Source organism: Ascaphus truei, chromosome 2, assembly GCF_040206685.1.
Source record: "Ascaphus truei isolate aAscTru1 chromosome 2, aAscTru1.hap1, whole genome shotgun sequence".
NCBI lineage: Eukaryota > Metazoa > Chordata > Amphibia > Anura > Ascaphidae > Ascaphus > Ascaphus truei.
In genome coordinates this window covers 160,182,230-160,204,405 of record NC_134484.1, presented here as the reverse complement: position 1 = coordinate 160,204,405, position 22,176 = coordinate 160,182,230, and the positions used below count along the sequence as shown (strand labels likewise).

The following is a 22,176-nucleotide window of genomic DNA, read 5'->3' as shown; positions in this document are numbered from 1 at the left end:
ATTCCAGGGAAACATTCCCCTTTGTCAGGCGAAGGGTTCATCTGATGAAGGGGAATGTTTCCCTGAAACGTTGTACTTACTTTTTGGATGTTTTAAGGACTTAGAAAGAAAAAATGGCGCACAGCCAGGGAGCCAGGTGGAGTAAAATAAATACCTTTAATTCAGTGCATGGCTGATAACATCTTCACCCCCTTGGGGACAAAAAACACACACCTCCTACGCGTTTCGGACCCGTAGGTCCTTTATCAGGGAGTTTTAAGGACTTGTTGACATTTTGTTCCTACGTGCTGAGCGAATTTGTTTATACTTTTAGATACAGTGTTAATTAGCACAAGTTATATGATGGGTTAATGCCACATTAAATTCAAGTCATATATTTTGTATGTAGAACTTTTACAATACACAGAATTTGCAGCGGAATGGATTTCTTTTGAGCTTTTAATTAATTTTTGCACTCAAATGAAAATAAGTATTGTGATTACAGATGTACAGTAGCATTAGCACTGGCGCGTTATTTAACAGTAGTGCTATTTAAAACAACGGATAAGGAGATAACATGTTATTTAACATTATTTAGTATTTTAACTTGTGTTAATGAGTTATATCTGTATCAACATTTGTTTGTTTTTTTATTAAATATTTAAACTATATATTCTCCCTTACATAGAGAGGTAGCCTGTAGGAATTAAGTTAGGCATACTCAAGCATTTGTTTATAGGGAACATAAAATATTGATGTAGGAACAGGAATGAATAGCACCACAATGATAATTGCCTCGTATAAATTTTGCATGTTGGGAGTTTTCATGCAGGATTTACTGATTGTAAATGTTCCTTTCCCATAATCAAGGAAAGCAATTCGTTTCTACAGGTTAGAATTTAGATACCGGTATATGAATTTTGAAAAAAAAAATACTTTAATGAAGACCAGTAAGAAATAATATATTGTTAATTTTTATTATATATTTTTCTTTACAAACACTGTTTTTTTTTACCATGGTTAATAAAAAAGAGACATATATGCAAAGACGTTGACAATTAATTAATTACAGTGTTTTGTTTAGTTTTTCAAACATATACATTAGCTGCCCAGTGTAGGGCTATGTTAGGGAAAAGGGAGAGAAATCCACAATTTTAAAAAAAATAAAGCAAGAAAAATGGTTCTCTCAACTACAAACATTGGCCCATATTAAGCATGCTATAAAACTGCTACTCCATTAGGGAAAGCTATGAGCCCTTTTCATGAAAAGTATCTGCACCATATGTTAAATAGGGTAAATGAACCATTAACTTTTGATTTTTTTTGCGCATTTTGTTCTTATTTGGTATGTCATTCTGTTTATGTAATATAAATATCTCTGTACCCCTTTTGTGCCGCACTGCGGAAAATGTTGGAGCCGGAGGGAGAGGGGTGTGTACTTAGACCTGGGGAACTGTGACTCTGAGGACAGGGTCATTGTTTAGCTCAGACTCTCAGTCATCCATCTATCTCTACTGGAGGTATCCGGCTTAAACTGGAACTGAGGTCTGGGTGTAATAACAGCTCTGATTGACCTATGTAGCTAGCTCTGTGATTGGCCCCCGTATGCAGAGCATCCATGCTCTGATTGGTTGGCAACCCATCTCCATAGTTTGAGATGGAGGTCAAGATCCATGTAAAAATCTGCCGATCTCAATTCCAGAGCTCATTCTGATCCTGACATGAGGTGAACTAAGTGTGTTCTGAGGCAGTGCTAGAGACACCTGAAAACGAGGCTAGGAGCCTACTTGAGCAGGGATTTTGAAAGTGCTCTACCATGAATTAGAGAGTTCTGGATGGATGGTCTCAAATTGTTACCTTCTCAGGGCTCAACCCACAGTCTGGGTGTGACACTTTCAAAATAGCATTCTGTGGCTGATAGCTATTCCACAGACATGTATACTGAGTATCCCAAGCCACACTGACATCCAATAGTAATAGTATAGCTATTCATTAAGTTGCGTGTTCAGTAAATAATCCTTTATCATACCTTGTGTGTGTATTTACTGCTGTATTGTCTTGGGGGGGCTATCCTACTGTGTTAGAATCCTTCTCAGGTGGAGGCGCTGTGTGCTAATGAACGTGATCATACCAGGCTCCCTGCAGTGGAGGATCAAGCCTCCTGTATGCCACTCGGGTAACAGCAGCACAGGTAGTTTCCCTTACACATGGGGAAATGGGGCTACACACACACATATATATATATATATACATATATATATATATATTGTGAGATACAAGAGAGAGCAAATTGAGGTGAATAATACATGTCGCTCTTGCTGCTTTCGCACAGTGTTTCTCCTGACTTCCTAGGTATGCTGGTGTTGTTGCTGGTGAAACTAGTACTCTGGCAGGGGTTGGCCTGGTACACTGAGTACAAAAATAAAATATGTATACATATAGACCTTCTTGAACTGAATTGACTGTGTTTTTGTTATTATTATTAATAAAATAAAGCAATTAATATAGTAGACGCTCGACACAGAAAGTTTAGTAGAGCCCATCTTAGAGAAGGCTGCAGCCCAGAGACTGGACACAGATCTCTATCTGTTTTATGTACATTAAATGCTACTAGTTTTATTAAGTAAATATTATTATATAATAACATATTTGTATGTATTTGGGGTGGTGGAGGTTTGTTTTTGTATGTATTTGGGGGGAGTTTTTTGTATGTATTTGGTCGGAGCTTTTTTTAATATGTATTTGGGGGTGTTATGGGTGTGAGGAAGCAGGATTGAGTGAGAGTGGGGTAATTGATGGAGGAGGGAGAGTGAGAGAAGAGAGGCAGTGTGAGGGGAGTGAGGGGGAGAGAGCGTTTGGAACAGAGGGGATAAGAGTGGGACGTGGGGAGAGAAATACATGGGAAGAGGAAGGGAAGGGGGCGGGGGAGAAAGGGGCCTGTGAGGTGTGAAATGGGGGGACTCACAAGACCACCAACACAGGTGGGTGGGGGCCCGATCAGAACTTTAGTCCTGGGCCCCAGGAATTCTGTGGACGGCCCAGATAACAATATATAACGTATGCTCTATATTTTGACAAAAATTGCTTAATAACAAATCAGGCATATTATGTAGCCCAGATAGTTCACATTAATGTATTTATGTGTATTACACATGTAGCCAAATCTCCTTGGGCTAACATTTTCCTGGCCATGACCTCAATGTAAGGCCCTATAAAGGTAGTCAGTGTGGGCATGATTCCTGAGGGGATCTGTTATAATGTTCAGTGTGTGAAATGTTACATTGTTCAGCAGGAATAAACAATAAAGTTATTAGTGGCCTCTCACAGAAGTAAGGCTGAGCTCAGACAGAACGCAATGCGATGTGCGCGCGCTAACGTGCACGCCCGTCGCAAATTTTGGTTGTGCGGTGGGAGTTTTGAAACTGAAAACTCCACCGGTGGCAAAGTGCAGCGTTGTCGCTGCGACATTTTGCCGGCACAACCCAAATTGAAATTTGGGGCTACAGTCGCGTGACGCGAGCTGGTTCAGCCAATACAGGTAAACCAGCTTGTGACGCATTCATTACATGACCCTGCCACGCCCCCAAATGCTGCGACATGACTCCTGCAGTTTGAACAGAGATCGCTGGACTGCAGGAGCGTGCGGCGGGGGCGCGAACGCTAGCAAGCAGACGTAGCGCCCTGTCTGAGCTAGCCCTAAGGGGGGGCCTATGACAAGAATAGGCTGGCTTACTACCCACTCCCCAGGGAAGGAGTGCTCTTCTATATAGTGTAGAGCAATGAGTGTGAGTGAGTTCAGTTCTCGTCTGAAATGGATGTCAGGGTGTGCAGACACTAAGCAGTTATGGGTTATACATCAGAGTATGCAGATATGAAGATAAGTCTTCAAATAGAGATGTTACTGATGCCAAGTCCAAGAAGGGATAGGGTACAGTGATAATGATCCAGTGAATTTACTTCTACTACTGCCAATAAACTTCAGTCAAAGCAACAACTGGTGTAGTCCTTGAAGCATGGTAATGACTAAAGGAAAGAAGTGTCCATGAGTTGCATCCTGAAACCTCAGGATCCTCTTGGACTGGAGGCGCTGACCACTGAGGAAATCCCAGCGAACCAGTCCTGATACTCCCCACACCACTGCAGAGATCTCCAGCCTTCTGTTTGCCTCACAGGTATGACCACGGCAGCCACAGAATAAGGTTACACTGCAGAGAGGAGAATGAACACACAAGGTGGGCAAAGGGGTTCTTATCTGTAGCAAGCACATTTCCCAGAGGGTAGGGGAAAGAGGGCTACACACATTATGTAAGGTTTTGTGTTTTCAGCAATGTACAACATAAGTTAGCCAGTACTGTAGAAGGGCAGAAATTACTATAAAATAGTTCAAGCTGCCTTTAAAAAAAAATAAATATATATATATATATATATATTTTTTTTCCCCATTCAATATGTGAATCAATACAATCTGCACACTGACAAGTGATTAGCTAAGCTGCAGATCGAGCCGTTCTCCTGTAATCGTGTAATCGATCGCTTGCTCAGTGTTTTTTAATTCAGCGTTATGGGAAATCTAGTTCTGGAATATGATTGACTGGGCAGTTACTAGATACAATTGGTGGACTGCTAGAGAGAGGGCGAGGCTCAAGCGCCAGAGCCTATCAGAAGGGGAAGGGGGCTGCCACTTTGGAAATGCTTCCTACATTAGAAACATTAAAAAATGTCTTTAAAACAGGTTTTTTTTTACATTTTTTAAATGGTACAAGTATTTTCTCATAGTACAGAACTGATTTATTTAAAAAAAAAAAAAAAAAAAACACATGTAGGATATTGCTGCTTTAAGTACATATATTCATTAAGTAAGTGCATGCTCAGCAGACCTGAAATATGTGTGGCTTGTAATAGTACAATTCTGCACTAATTGAGAATATCTTGCAAACCTTGAGTTCATGAGGCAAAATCTTCAAGTTACTTGAAGTGGTTTTGCTTTTTTGAGCTATCGAAGCTCCTACAATTCCAGTGACTTTGAAAAAACAGTTCGGGCCATTTTTGTCATACCGCTCAGTTTTGCAGCACCGGAAACAAATCACATCTAAAAAAAAGCCTTTCTTGCATGATATGGACATGAGAGAAAGGCTTTCCGAATATGGGGCCATGCATATCCGAGTGAAAAAAGGTCTCTTTCCACATGGATATGCACATTATACAGCTATTAGAACATCCCCCAATAGTTTAGACCTCAAGGTGCACCCCTGTTTATACTCCTCCCAAAGTGAATGTGCAAATGTTTCGGTGATAGAAAAAAACAAAACAAATGTACGTTTTTGAGACTGGGCCATGAATATCAGAGGCTGTGAACAAACGTCAAATGCTGGTGAAAGATCTGTTCTTTTAATAATAAGGGCCATGCCGGATATGTGCCCTAAAAAAAAGGGAGATTTTTATGTGTATAGTATAATGTTCCATGAAAACAACTCAACAATTTAATTTTATTTGTAAATGACAGTGTATAGGTATGTGTGATTGTAATATTGATCAACACAACTGCAACAGATTCCAGATGAAATATCAAAATGTATCTACTGTAAATGTGTGTAATTCTTTTTTTCCTCAAAACAATCTTGTGGTGCTGTTTGGCCCAGTCATTCTTGTATTTCCCTTTGTTGTGTAGAATAATTCAGACACTTGAAAAGATTTGTTAAGAAATAAAGTTCAAGACATGCTGCCTTTCACTGGATTTGAAACAGGAGGGTGGGAAGCTGATGGGAAATGTGAATACTTTTTCATGGAAAGAGCACAGTCTCCCAACAGGAGGTGACAAAGGCTTTTACAGCAAAATTGTTACAAATGCTTGGGATTGACACAAGCCTATCTGAAATATGAAAAGGATCTAATAGGGTCTAAGGTTACACTGCAGAGAGGAGAATGAACACACAAGGTGGGCAAAGGGGTTCTTATCTGTCATCAATTTCTATTTTTCTATGACTATGTCTTTGAATTCCCTTTTTTGCTTTCAAGCCAGTAATCAGTCAACGAACTTTAGTAGTATAGTATAGTCTTGATCATTTTCTTTATCCTGGGTATTATTAGTTTTATTGTGATCTTTTTTTCCTGAAGCAATAATATTATCACTTTAATTTTATTTCCATATATTCCTAAATTGTGAACAACAAAAAACAGTTATGACATTACAGTTACAGTACATAACAGGTGAGGTTACACAAATATATACTTTTATTGAGTTCAACCAGGTGTTACATTTCTTTAACTAATATGCTCTTTCTATAATTGTATTTATATTTATATTGATTCATAGGAAGACAAACAAAAACACCCTAGTGAAACATTAATCAATATGTCTCATAAGGGGGAAATAATGCATTCCTTCCTTAGTCCATTAATGTCAATCAGGTGTCTACCTGGGATTTTTAACTTACAGTATTTGATGTATCCTGTATGCCTTTCCTCTCCAAAAAGATGTCTAACCTTTTCTTAAAGATATCTATTGTATGTGCCATCCCAGTCTCTATGGGTAGTAAATTGCACATTTTAACTGCTCTTATTATAAAGAGCCCTTTCCTTTGCTGCTGGTGAAATCGCTTTTCTTCTAATCTATAAGGAATGACCTTGTGTCATTTATTTCTTCTGGTTTGCAGTTATAAATATGCATTGTGATGTTTTTATATCTTTGCTAATGATGACTTACTGATATAGCAGCTTTCTCGTTTACATTATATTATCTCAGTTTTCACAAATTATTTGATGTATTATCCAGCTTTTGGACATATGAGCCCAATAAAACATAATATTAATGTTTTATGTAGCAACTTCTACACACTGTACCCTTAACTCAATTATTTTTAATGCAAGAAAACACAAATATATTTATTCCAATTAAATCTAAAAAATAAAAACATAATAATAACTTCCATTATTAACATAAATATTGTTACAAAAAAAGGAAATATGGAAAGAATACAATTAAGGAAATCCAGCACTCATGCTATGCAGTGACAAATGCAATAATCCATATGCAATATTGTCCAAAGAGCACATCTATTAAAGCTGCAGTTCAGTCTTTTTTTTATTTTTATTATTTATTTTTTTACTTCAATAGTTTTATGTGTGCAATCTCTAATTACCTAAAGAACTGTATAGCTGCAGGTCAATTCGTTCTCCATGTATTGATAGGTCGAAATTTGGTGACATAATTAGTGAAGGGATCTGTTTATATTCTGCTTGTCTGTCAGTGGAATCTCATGAATATTCATGAGCAATCCTGCACTGACATGTGCTAGAGGGAGGGCAGGGCTGACAAAGGAGTGTGCCAGGGCTTGTGACAGGACATGAAGGGGCAGTGCCTTAGCAAATGGCTGTTAAAATAGAATACAAGAAAATTGGTCTTTAAAAGTTGTTTTTTTAAAAACAGAAAATGCTAAAAGTATTTTTTCTAACTACAGAACTGATTTATTAAAAAAAACACACATGCAGGATATTGACTGAACTGCAGCTTTAAGATATGTACAAACGCACTTACCAGAACTCCCTCCTACTGTCTCTGTATGTTCTCCCTACCTATCAATTAGACTGTAAGCTCCTCGGAGCAGGGACTCCTTCCTTAATGTTACTTTTATGCCTGTAGCACTTACTCCCATGACCTGTTATTTATATTATCTGTTATGTATTTGATTACCACATGTGTTACTACTGTGAAGCGCTATGTACATTAATGGCGCTATATAAATAAAGACATACAATACAATAAAAAAAAAATGTTTTCCCTTCAAACTATTTAATTTTTGTGGGAGGAATGACATTGTATGACAAAAGAGTAGATATATGTTAAGACAAAGTGAGACAATAGGAAGGAGCTGTATGCAATCTAGGCGTATGCAATCTAGAATGAGGGGAGTTAAGACAGAAGGAATAGTATGTGTGAGTTTCTTAGCAAGGGTTTGTTTATTAACATTAGGACTTTGAAAACAGATGTGTGCAATTCTCCCTCTGCGTTACTTGGAGTGGGTGGACCACAGCCCAAGTGCCGCTGTGATCGCGGCCAAGCATGATCATGGTCTAGTGCAGAGGGAATTTCCCAGAAGCATTAACAGAGTGGGGGTCCCTGCTTCTGAAAGGGTCTCCCACTGCGTTAATCCTACCGGGCTGCCACCCGTCGGACAGACATGCGGTTTTGACTACGTGAGAGAAAGAAACCCGGTAAGGGCACTCACCAACCCGCTGGATGATTTATGAGTATGTAACCCTTCTATGGTACCCCACCGACATGAGATTGGGGGGTACACTGCTTCTGGTCGCTCTGAGTGGTCTGGGTGCTATGACCTGCTGGCAAACAGGAGGGCTGAGTGCTCTGCGGTGTTGTCGGGAGAACCCAGGACAGGGACAGGAGGTGTGGTGTGGGACAGGTTACCTTGTTCTCTCAGGGTGCACAGTGCCTCCAGCCAGCAGGGATCCCCTGGGGTCTCCAGAGGAGAGACCCCCACTGACAATCCATTCTCCATACACAGGAACAGGGACACACACAGCAGCTTCTTTTCTGTGGATCTTTATTCAGCAAAGATGTGCAGACAGCATACAGCATGATATCACAGGCATGGTGTAATCTCTGCCTCTCTGCTCATGGCAGCTTGAATACCCCCCCCCTCCTTACCCAGGTGGGGCAAGAGGGGGAGACCTCTTCTTAGCTTCTTATCTCTCTCAGCTCTCTCTCTAGACTCTCTGATCACTAACTGAATTTGGGAATATGTCTCAATTTGAATATCCTCAGGGAGTGTCTCTAGCTTTGAATCATTAGGCCTCGTTCAGGGTGTCAGCTGCAGGACTCGGAGGGAGGGCGTGAGGGAGGCAGTGCTGCAGTTTGCTGGGCGACATGTGTTTATCCCCCAGCAGACTTTTCAGCGTTGGGGAGGGGGCGGGGAGGGGGCGGGGTTACACACGGCAGGGTAAGTATCCAAGTTGCAGTCATGAAATCATTCTGAAGAATGATTTCATTGGCTGCCTTGGTCCCTGTGACGCTGCTGCAGTTCCAAAAAACAAAATTTTCGTTTATTGAAACTGTAGTCAGCTTCAACTCCTGGCTTCGGAGACAGGGCGGTTGCTACCCTGAAAACCAGTATTCAAATTGAATACTTTGTTTCTCACGGCAGCACGCCCTCCCTCCGAAGCCAGCACACTGAACGAGGCCTTACAACTCAAAGCTGGATACCGATTGGCTCACACACACATCAGGGGGTGTTACAACACATATCCACCCTTTGGATTAACACATTCAAATGTTGCTTAGGTCTGCCCCTGAATATTGCTACATACTCAGAGTTGAAATGCAAAACAGACCAACTGGAGGAATTAACCTTTTCACTGCCTGTTCTAACAGGACTGACAGAGGAAAGGCCCAGAAGAATACATAGCTGCCGAAGGCCAGGCTATAAGTATGTAAAAATAAATTTATTAACCAGTATCCAAGTAAAATAAGGGGTGTTAAAACGATCATTAGACGCAAAATGGTTCCTAATATCTGAACACTAAGGTAGGTGTTCTGGATCACATGAGTAGGAGGACCAAGTAGTGTCTCTAAACCTATTCAAAGGGAGAAGAAGCAGCTCAGTGAGTAAAGACACTGAGCACTGAGTTTGAAGCAGGGGAACCTGGTTCAATTACTGTTGTCAGCTCCTTGTTACTTTGAGCAAGCCACTTTATCTCCCTGTGCCTCAGGCACCAAAAACATAGATTGTAAGCTCTACAGTGCAGGGTCTGTGTCTGCAAAAGTCTTTGTAAAGCGCTACGTAACTAGCAATGCTAGCAGTTCTATACAAGAACAAACCAGTTAAATCTAATAGTTTACCTATTCAAGGTAAAATTGGTAGTTTAAATGTCTCAGTCACGTGACTGTGGGAATAAAATGCATAGGAGATAAAGGCACCCCATAACGGGGCCTGTATCTCAGGGAACAGGGGGTCCCCGACCTCCAATCAATGCGGTTCTTCTCCAGAGGCCCCCTGCTCATCTACACAAGTAATAAAATGTATATTAAAACAGCTTCATGACCTTAGGCTAAGGCAATGAAGGGATTAAACCTCAATACCCTGTTTCTTGGGGCAGAGGGGGTGGATGATGGGGGTAGTAGCCCCATGAATGGATGTTTAGGCCTGCCTGGAAGGTTGCGGGAGGAGTTAACCCCTTCACTACCATAACGGTGGTGAACCACTATGGTAATGAAGGATTTAACCAGTACCGCTACCCCCCCCCCCCCCGGAAGGCCTAAACATCCATCCTTGGGGCTGCTACCCCCTTAACCCAATTCCTTTTCCCACAAAGAAACAAAAATATACATAACAACCCTATTACCCACCTCCTCTACCCCCAAAACCTCCCCCAAACACATACAGTACAGTAATGGGCAAAATTACTATTATCCATGGATATCCATGGATAATAGTGCATTTGCCCATTATAAAATCAAACATTAGGCAGCCATCAAAAATAAAGTAAATAAAACTTTCTACTTACCCCTGTCATCATGAAGGGTGTCCTCATCAGCATACTCCAGGTCCATGTCCTCCGATGCCAGAAAGAATACAAGAAAAAATACAATCTAATGGCCTCTAATCCCTTAATCAACTTAGCGGTTAATAACCGCTAGAGTATTTAAGGGTTTAACCTACCCTCCCCCGCTACCCACCCAGGAGGCCTAAACACCCACCCTGGGATCACTATACCCACCCTGTACTAATTGATTGGCACAGTGGTATATCATACCCTTATAATATGGGCATGGTAAGCCACTCTAGCAGTCAATGGTCAACCTAATAAAAATAATGAAGGCCAAAAATACACAATAATCAAAGAAATACACAAGCACCTTAACACCCCAACAATAAAAGAACTAAAAAGCCTCAACTACACATCAATTACTGTATATTAATCGATCACTAAAACAGCAAAATAATTCCAATTATGTTATTCCAAAATATAAGAATACAAATAAATAAACACCTATCAAACCAACCAATTAAAGAAATAAAACCAGTTACCAACAAATCAGTGTGTGCAGTGTGCTGTGCAGTGTGCTGTGAGTGTGTGCAGTGTGTGCAGTGTGCTGTGAGTGTGCATAGTGTTCTGTGCAGTGTGCTGGGAGTGTGTGCTGTGATAGTGTGCAAAAAAAAAAAGAAGCTGTATGTGTTTCTTTTCCCCGAAAATTAAATTAGACCTACTGGCGCACTTAATGAAAATTAATTGGACCGCAAGGGGTTAAAGAATACCAGCGCAGTGTGAGTGCTCTACTGTATATAATCCCAGAAACAAAAACAGAATATACAGCTCACAACTAGTATCAGTATGGTAGTAAATATGAGTGTGCCCACAAATGCCTAGATTGGCATTGGGTGCATCAGATGAGCTGATTACAATGTATTGTCAAACATTAGAGATAGAAGTGTGTTGACACCACTAAACTCAAACTGGAAGCTCATTGATGGATGCACTCCGGGACTATTAAAACATAACATTTAATGGATATCTCATTAAAATAAAGTCTACAAGCATAAATGTGATATAACAAAATGTAATTAAAATGAATAGGTAGGGAGATGGGGTTGTAAAGTTGAGCTAGAGGTGTATAGCATAGTATAAATTTACCTCTAATTATAAAAGGTAAGTCAGCAACATAAACACCTGAAGACACCTATCTAAGATAGGGCGTAGTACCTCTAGATTCCCACTACTTGATGTGACTACAGTATCAAATGCTAATCAAGATATATAATACTGTATCTAGCACAGCATACCGATCAAACCAACCTATGATTGATTAGTGTGGTGCCAAACAGTGATATGGTCTGTACTAAAGGTAAATAATATAAGTACTTGATGAAACCAGATGAAATAAACAGTACATATATTTAGCACATGACCCTAGGAAAAAAAAAATATTCACTCTATAGTATAATATCAACACGGAAGGCACAACACAATCATAGGTTGGTGGTATGTGGATTGAGCCTGTGCAAGACAACAGCTCTAAACACAATATGGTGGTAGATAATAATGTAACTGCAAATTGATACAATAGTAACATTGGTATTAAAATGCTGATGCTGATAAAGTAACTGACACTACAAATACAAAGTAAAAAAGCTGATACCCCGCTATAAATAGTGCTATAGTATATATAATTGCTAACTATAATCTATGGTAGCTGGTAATGTTCCACAATAAAATATAGCATATTGAGTCACAGTATGGTATGAAAATTGAAATAAGCAATGGCTAATGTATAAATAATAATGCTTAATAGCAATGTGCCAATTGCTATACAGAGGATGTAGGTATACAGTGATCCTGGCTGAACATTAACTCCAAGCCGTGTTAGTCAATGCAGGATGAAGTTGCAAAACTTGGTAAGAGAAAATGCATAGCATTCAATTGGTACCCAAAGAATGCACACGGCGGTGCTATACAGTTAATGAACAACAATATACATACTGCACCGACACACTTTATTCGAGCAAATACCCAGTATGTACCTGGCAGATACCTGGAATGCGCCGCTCCTCACCTCTGACAAGCCCCGTTGCGTTTGCCTTCCCAGCCTGGGTTCATGCCTGGCTGACGGGCGGCTGATCTGTTAAATGATAATGATTAGGATTTAATAGGCTGCAATGCTTCGCGTGTCTACCAGATGGCATAAATTCATGAATTGTAATGCAGTATATATGTATATACTGTGCAGTATTGCAGCCAGCGGGAATAAAATGCTTCAATCCCTGCGTGGAAAATACCTCAATGCACTCGGGCAGAAAACAGTCACAAACCTCAATACACCCGGGTATACCCGAATTCGTGGGACTAGCCGAGCTCGAATAAAGTGTGTCGCCAGTGTACAGTAGCCAAGCGGTAATGAAATGTCAGCCAGCACACAGTAGCAGAAAACTGCTGTAAAAAATGAATAAAGTGGCAATCTGGTGGAGGATACAATTTACCAATGGGAAACAGCTCCCATACAGCCTGCCCTGATGACGTCACTACGCCGGACGCCCTACGTGTTTCCCTCTTACACGGAGATTCTTCAGGGGCAAGTGAAACAATACAATACTCTATATACTGCACCGACACACTTTATTCGAGCAAATACCCAGTATGTACCTGGCAGATACCTGGAATGCGCCGCTCCTCACCTCTGACAAGCCCCGTTGCGTTTGCCTTTCCAGCCTGGGTTCATTCCTGGCTGACGGGCGGCTGATCTGTTAAATGATAATGATTAGGATTTAATAGGCTGCAATGCTTCGCGTGTCTACCTGATGGCATCAATTCATGAATTGTAATGCAGTATATATATATATACTGTGCAGTATTGCAGCCAGTGGGAATAAAATGCTTCAATCCCTGCCTGGAAAATACCTCAATGCACTCGGGCAGAAAACAGTCACAAACCTCAATACACCCGGGTATACCCGAATTCGTGGGACTAGCCGAGCTCGAATAAAGTGTGTCGCCAGTGTAATCCCCATCAAATGTTTGCATTTTGTACACTATATAAAGGGTGTAATGATCTAATATTCACACTGAAGGTGATTCTCTTCAAAATTGTATACCCTATGTTCATTTCTCCGGTTGGGTGTCTTTAAAGAATTGTGGTCTAATATTTGCTATTGGTCTACCATCATTTTCTTGTTCAATTGGTGGGGTATTTACCCAAGGATTATATTGATTAAGTGCACGGTTTCCTTCTATACACTGTTTTCTTTTCCCTTGTTTTTTATATTGTACATTGCACGTAGCACCGATTGAGGAACAACAGCGCAGAGGACAATTTTTTCTTTATAATACAATCGATATTCAGATAATGGTCCACTCGGAAAAATTGAAATCCTACTTATGAGACGTACAGTAGGTAGGACATGCACATTGGATCATAAATGTATGATCAGATGACGTCATATCTTGTCCATGACTGGAGTTGCCTGAGAAACCTGTATTGTGCTCCGTGTCCTAGACCTGCTGGTGCAGAAGGATGCCTCTCCACTGGAACAGGGCTATGCAGTGCCGATATCCAAATGCGCTCTGTACTCCTGCTGCCTCATTGTGCTCACATCACAAATGCCGCAAGACTTCTTTGTGAAAAAGCCACAAGACTTCTTTGTGAAAAAGCCAGTGCTGGTATATGGACAATCAGCTGGAGCTCGCTTATAATGGTCGACATTCAGAGAGAATGTAGCACAGGCTTACGTGGGACCAGCAACTACAGTATTAACCCTAAGCATTTCGCGAGTGTGCTCGCTTCTTATGGGGTGAGGTCAATGACAACAAGGATATAGAAGCTGACAAAGGTAACCTTGACAAAATCTGAGTCTCTAACAAATAGGCAATGGCCCACAAATCATCACTACTACCTACTTATTCTAAAACAGTCCTACTCAAGTAAACAACCTTTTCCCCTGACACAGGCTGAACAGCTGCAGGAGCGTCCAGTTCCTACGGCACACTCATAACCAGGGTTGCAACAGCCAAAGTATTATGGATACTCTGACACCTGGTACCAGGAGAAAAAGGCACTGGTACATCTACTCCTGCTAAGGTTCTTGCCCCCTCACTGCCAATTGAACTTGACAAAATTGACCCCCTCAGTCTACCAGGAGGGGCATGGGCATAGATCCTCCTGCCCTGGCTACAACTCATATAAAAAAACACTTAAACAAAATATTACATAAATGTAAAAGCTAAAAGAAAATTATATAAGAAAAATAACAAAACAAAATGAAAATAATATTTAACAAAATAGAAAACAAAAAAATGTGTCTCCAGATTGCTGTGGGTGTCTCTGTGTCTGTATATTTAACTCTGTATGTGTGTACATATGTGTGTGTCTGATTAAAAAAAGGTTTGACCATTTCTTGTTAAAAGGGAGAGTTAGTTAGGCCAGGATGAGGTGTTCCGATTATTACTGGAGTGGTTTGCATAGCAGACTTAATTCCTTCCCTGATGCATAATAATAATTAAGAAAAAAATCATCTTAAAGATATGCCAATTTAGATATATAAAATTGATTTAAATAATTTACAATAGCATATTTTTTCAGGTACAGTACCTGCGGTACGTTCACAGGCATCTCTTGTATGTATGTATGTATGTATGTATGTATGTCTTTATTTGTATAGCGCCATAAAATGTACATAGCGCTTCACAGTAGTAATACATGTCATATAAATAACAAATATAAATAACACATCATGGGAATAAGTGCTTCAGACATACTGTAAAAGTAACATTAAGGAAGGAGTCCCTGCTCCGAGGAGCTTACAATCTAATTGGTAGGTAGGGAGAACATACAGAGACAGTAGGAGGGAATACTAGTAAGTGCGTCTGCAGGAGGCCAAGCTTTATGTGTCATGTGTCCATGATTATCCAGTGCTATCATACGCTTCTTTAAGCAGATGTGTCTTAAGGTGGGTCTTAAAGGTGGATAGCGAGGGGGCTAGTCGGGTATTGAGGGGAAGAGCATTCCAGAGGTGTGGGGCAGAAAGTGATAGGTTTAAGGCGGGAGAGAGCTTTAGATACAAAGGGGGTAGAAAGAAGACATCCTTGAGAAGAACGCAAGAGTCGTGATGGTGCATAGCGAGAAAATAGGGCTGAGATGTAATGAGGGGCAGAAGAATGTAAAGCTTTAAAAGTGAGCAGTAGAATTGAGTGTGAGATACGCGATTTAATCGGAAGCCAGGAGAGGGATTTCAGCAGGGGAGACGCTGAGACAGATTTAGGAAAGAGTAGAGTGATTCTGGCAGCAGTGTTTAGGATAGATTGTAGGGGAGACAGGTGAGAGGTAGGAAGGCCGGACAGCAGGAGGTTGCAGTAATCGAGACGTGAGAGAATGAGGGCCTGAGTCAGAGTTTTAGCAGTTGAGTAACAGAGGAAAGGGCGTATCTTTGTGATATTGCGGAGGAAAAAGCGACAAGTTTTAGAAACGTTTTGAATATGAGAGGAGAATGAGGGAGAGGAATCAAGTGTGACCCCTAGGCAGCGTGCTTGGGCTACTGGGTGAATGATCGTATTTCCAATAGCAATGTGGAAGGATGTAGTAGGGCCAGGTTTGGGAGGTAGTATAAGGAGCTCTGTTTTTGCCATGTTAAGTTTCAGTCGGTGGATGGCCATCCAGGATGATATTCCAGAGAGGCATTCAGAAACTTTGGTCTGTATAGCAGGTGTAAGGTCAGGCGTTGAAAGGTAAATTTGTGTGTCGTCAGCATAGAGGTGATATTTAAACCCAAAAGATGTGATTAGGTCACTTAGAGAGAGTGTGTAGAGAGAAAAGAGAAGGGGTCCCAGGACAGAGCCCTGGGGTACCCCCACAGAGAGATCAATAGAGGAGGAGGAGGTGTTAGCAAAAGAGACACTGAAGGTACGATGGGAGAGGTAAGAGGAGATCCAGGATAAAGCTTTGTTCCGAATACCAAGAGTATGGAGAATGTGAAGGAGAAGAGGGTGGTCCACGGTGTCGAATGCTGCAGAGAGGTCGACTAATATGAGCAGAGTGTAATGACCTCTGTCTTTGGCAGCGTGGAGGTCGTCAGTTATTTTAGTGAGGGCTGTTTCAGTAGAGTGAGCAGTGCGGAAGCCAGATTGTAGAGGGTCTAGTACAGAATAGGTGTTGAGAAAGTGTAGCAATCGAGAGAATACAAGACGTTCAAGGAGTTTGGAGGCAAAAGGCAGGAGGGAGACAGGTCGATAGTTAGAAGGACAGGTAGGGTCAAGCTTGCTGTTTTTGAGTAATGGTATAACGGTTGCATGCTTGAAGGATGAAGGAAAGGTACCAGAGTAGAGGGAAGAGTTAAAGATCTGTGTGAGCATAGGGATTATAGAAGGAGCAAGAGGTTTTAGGAGATGGGAGGGAATGGGGTCAAGTGGGCAAGTGGTAGAGGGCGAAGAGGAGATCAGCAGTGATACATCCTCCTCCGAGATAGCAGAAAAGGAGTCAAGAAAGACAGGAGGAGAGTTGGGAAGCATTGTGGGATGGGAGGAGGCAACAGATGGGATGTTCTGCCGTATGGACTCCACCTTTTTCTTAAAAAAATCAGCAAAGTCCTGAGGTGAGATGGATGAAGAAGAGGAGGCAGCTGAGGGTGGTCTGAGTAGAGAGTCAAAGACAGAAAAGAGACGGCGTGGGTTAGACTTGTGTGTGTTGATTAGTGATGAAAAGTAGGTTTGTTTAGCCTGAAAGAGGGCAGAGTTGAAACAGGATAGCATAAATTTGTAGTGAATGAAGTCTGCGAGCGTATGAGATTTCCTCCAGAGGCGTTCAGAGGAACGAGTGGAGGAACGCAGCATGCGTGTGTGGGAGTTTAGCCAGGGTCTGGGGTTAGAAGGGCGAGGACGGCAGAGAGAAAGTGGGGCATGAAGATCAAGAGAGGAAGATAAGGCAGAGTTGTAGTTCCTGACCAGGTTGTCAGGGTCTGAAGCGGAACTGAGAGAGGAGAGGGAGGAGCGTAATGTGGAATCAAGAGCTGGTAGGTTAATAGAGTGCAGGTTTCTGCAAAAACGAGGGCGAGATGGAGATGGAGATGGAGAGAAGCGAGAGAGAGAAAATGAGATGAGGTGATGGTCAGAGAGAGGAAAAGGGGAAATGGAGAAGTCGGAGAGAGAGAAGTTTTTAGTGAAAACCAGGTCTAAGTAGTGGCCATCCTTGTGGGTGCTGGCTGCAGTCCACTGTTGAAGGCCAAAAGAAGAGGTTAGAGAGAGAAAGCGGGAAGCCCAAGGGAGAGAGGGGTCATCAATGTGGCAATTGAAGTCCCCAAGGAGAAGAACAGGGGAGTCTGAGGAGAGAAAGAAAGAGAGCCAGGATTCAAAGTGAGAGAGAAAGGCAGAAGGGGGATGAGTAGAGGAAGGTGGGCGATAGATGACCGCCACATGGACCGGGAGAGGAGAGAAGATCTGGACTGTGTGAGCCTCGAAGGAGGGAAAAGCAAGAGAGGGGGGAATAGAAACTGTTCTGTAACGGCAGAGAGAGGAGAGCAGGAGCCCCACGCCTCCACCCCTGCCATCAGGACGTGGAGTGTGGGAGAAGGAAAGGCCACCATAGGAGAGGGCAGCTTCCAGAGCAGAGTCAGACTGAGTGAGCCAGGTCTCAGTTATAGCAAAGAGAAGCAGGGAGTGAGAGAGAAAGAAGTCATGCACAGAGAGGAACTTGTTAGAGAGGGAGCGAGCATTCCAAAGTGCACAGGAGAAAGGGAGAGAGGAGGGAGGGTGGCAGGGGATGGGTATGAGGTTAGAGGGGTTGACACCAGAAGGAGTAGAAGTTGCATGTGGAAGGCGAGGACGAGAGCAAGTAGAAATAAGGCAGGGACCAGGATTGGGAGAGATATCCCCAGAAGCAAGGAGGAGAAGCATGGACAGAAAGAGAATGTGTGAGGATGATTTGTAGGGGTGTGTTTTAGTGCAGGCGGCATAACTGTGTGGTGACAGAGGGCGCAGGTAAGAGAGGAGTTCATGTGAACTGAGAAGTGGTGAAGTAAGGAGAGATGGCGAAATATGAATAGAGTTAGAGACATGAGGCTGGTGGAAGGAAGTGCATAATTTGAAAATAAGTGAGGTTACAGTAAATATAAAAAGTAAAGGTGGCATCACAGCAATAGTAATGTGTTGAGATGTGCAGTGTGGGATGATAACCTTCTTTCCAGCGTAGTTCAAATGCAGGAATCAGAAGCAGTAGAGTGTGTCCACTTTTTCCACTTCTTTTTGAACTTCCTTTTTTAAACTTCCACTACTTGAAAGATTTCTACTTAAAAGCATTTCTGCTTAAGAGCAAAGGCTGCAATCTCTTCTTTTCTCTCTATCAAATGTCTTATTTTGTGTTAACTGAGGAAGACAACATTTTGGGATGTTCTTACCCATGTGATCTGAAGAATTACAGTTTATTGAATATACCCCGCTGTAGGTCAGAAAAATGAAATTTGACAAGTTTGATTTATTGCCATACAGTTTTGGAAAATGGCATGGAATTACACAGCCAGAACTAAATCCCTTCCAAAAAAGTGCCTATCGCATGCTTTTGACATGTGGTAAAAGCTTTTTGAATACTGTGAGGTGCATATTTGAGGTATATGCTCTTTTTCCGCTCAGGTATGACTTAGACTTTGAAGAGTATCTTATGTCACATTAGAAAAACAAATGGTATAAGACAGCTAAGGATGTGTTAATTTGGTATACATTTTGATACGAAAAAAGAGATTTAAAATAGTCAGAGAATGTTCTCCCATACTGTACAGTAGTTACATAGTTACATAGTAGATGAGGGGGAAAAAGACATACGTCCATCAAGTTTAACCTATACTAAATTTAGACGACAGATACTTTATCCTATATTTAAGTAATAATCCCCGAAGAACAGGGCATTACTGGCCAATAATGCCCAGGCTGGAAGAGTTGAAGGCCAGAGGCGAAGCCGAGGGACTTTAACCCAGCCAGGGCATTATTGGCCAGTAATGCCCTGTTCTGAGGGGATTATTACTATTATAGACACTTTTGTATAGTTAAATAGATTTTTAAATTAAAATAAAATGGTAAATACATGAAACCACCTCTATATACGCTTACACTGCAGCTATGTATATCCACACACTGCCGCCCACCTCTGTGAACACACACACACACACACACACACACACACACACACACACACACACACACACACACACACACACACACACCAGCTCAACACACACAAACTGCTGCTACACACACACAAACACACAACAGCACACCACACACAACACAGCACCTCTACAGACACAAAACACAGCACCTCCTCTACACTCACAACACAGCACCTCTACACACACAAGCACACCACACACACACACACACACACACACACACACACACACACACACACACACACACACACACACACACACACACACACACACGAGCTCTAGACACACAACACAGCACCTCTTCAAACACAACACAGCAGCTCTACACACCCAACACAGCAGCTCTATACACACATGCTACACCCATAAACACTGCTGCTGACACTGACACACACACACACACACACACACACACACACACACACACAGTAGCTCTATACACACACAAACTGTTGCTACACATACAACAGCACAACACACACACTGCAGCCACAATAAAAAATGCAGCTACTTGTACTTACTAAACTTTGCACTCTCCCCCCCCCCACAACTCTACACACAACACAGTACCTCTACACCCCCCCCCCACACACACACACCACTGCACCTCTATACACAACACAGCACCTCTACACACACAACACACAACACACAACACTGCACCTCTATACACAGCACCTCTACACACAACACAGCACCTCTATACACACACACACACACACACACACACACACACACACACACACACACACACACACACACACACTGGAGCTCTATATACACACACACACACACACACACACACACACACACACACACACACAGCACTTCTACACAGATATACAACACAACAGCACACACTCACACACAAACTGCAGCCACAAAGAAACTGCAGACAGCCACTTACTTCTTTGCTTTGCAGACTCTCTCCCCCCCCCCAACTCAACTGAATCTGCTCAGAAAATCTGTCAGCTCGGGAGAGGGAGCAGTCAACCTGTGGCTGGTACGTCCTGACCAATCCCCTGCCCTGTCTCAGAGCTTTTACTTCATGCAAACCAATCCCCTGCCCTGTCTCAGCTGTTCTGAAAGCTGATTGGCTGGAAATAAACCCATTGAAAACTGCACTTTGCAAGCTGCTAATTTCCCGGCATTACTGATTGGATAATGCCCGGAATTTTAACCAATCAGAGAGCAGGGTTTTCAATAATGCCCTGTATTTTACTGCTTTAGCCTATAATTGTACTTACAGTATATTGATCCAGAGGAAGGCAAACAAAAAACCCCAGTGAAATATCATCAAATTATATCTTATAGGGGAAAATAAATTCTTTCCTGACTCCAAATATTGGCAAAGAGATTGCTCTATGGATCAACATCCTTCCCATGTTTGCTTATGTAGCCAGGTCCCCTGTCAGGGCTCAGAGCCCCTTCGGGTACTCACGGGGCAGCCGGTGAAGTGCGGCGGCGTGCGCTAGCATCGCGCACTTCTCAGGTGGATGTGGCCGGGTTGCCAGGGACGCGAACGGGCCGGTTGCCGGGGATGCGAGCGGGCCGGTTGCCGGGGATGCGATCGGACTGTTGCTAGGGCCGCGGTCGCGTCGCGAGGGTCCCGGCAGCTCGCGGAGCAGGGCGCCGCCATTGCCAGGTGCGTTGCGCATGCGCAAGGGTTAGGAGCGCTGGGAGGCACACAGATAGGTCGCGCATGCGCAGTGAGGGGCAGTCCTCCCCCAGGGTGCAAGGGGGCAGAGCCACATGACCCCAGGGAGCCAATAGGGCTGCAGCATCTCCCTGCAAGGAGATTGATACATTTTCGCGGGCTTGCAGCACGTTTGGCAGTTGGTGACCGGAGCAGATAGGGGAAGGAGGTAGGATGCAGGAGTCAGTGACTCCCTGCACTAGGCCAGCAGTCCCCTAGGCCCCAGATAGCCCTGAGTCACAGTAGCTGAGTGTTGTAGGGACAAGCCCTAGGTTAGGGACCCTGCCCCATTAGTTATTTGTTAGTTAGGGAAACAGCGGACACTGCGTTTCCTGCTGAGAGACTTGGGTTCAAGTCTCTGTCATTAAAGAGAGCTGGACTATCTTCAGGGTGGGAGCGCCCCTGATGGATCATCACGCGGGAGTATCCAGGATATCGTGTAGGAGCTCGTCTGATCGTTTGTGAAGCCAGTTGCAGGCCCGAGCACTGGAGTGCTCGGCAGGTAATCCGTAACATCAAGTGCACCAACAAATCCTATTACCAGATATAGTGGCTGCGCAGTCACACACACATTTATATGACTTGGTAGTGCGGGACATTGTGTGGGGTTACTGGACACGGGGTGGGATCATCCGGTGGAGGGTTGGTGAAGTGTTGGCGTCCGCCGTGGCGCGTGAAATGTTGGCGTCCGCCGTGGCGCAAGAGTGTTAGCGTCCTGCGAGACGCAGTAGTTAGTGTCTCCTCTAGGGAGGGACACCTGTTGATGTTACATGCACGTACGTTTCTATGCTCGCAAGTAAAGTGATTGATTGTTTACATACGTTGTGCTGGTTATTTATATGTGTCCTG

The 22,176-nt window shown here is 42.7% G+C and overlaps 1 long non-coding RNA gene across 1 annotated transcript; it reads right to left on the bottom strand.

Moving 5' to 3' along the window:
- Positions 1 to 942: 942 nt before the first annotated feature.
- On the bottom strand, positions 943 to 20,619 carry LOC142488600 (uncharacterized). The gene is made up of 2 exons (XR_012799525.1): positions 20,539 to 20,619; positions 943 to 4,184 (listed from the first exon to the last, which is right to left on the bottom strand). It is a non-coding gene; the product is annotated as an uncharacterized LOC142488600 (long non-coding RNA).
- Positions 20,620 to 22,176: the final 1,557 nt, after the last annotated feature.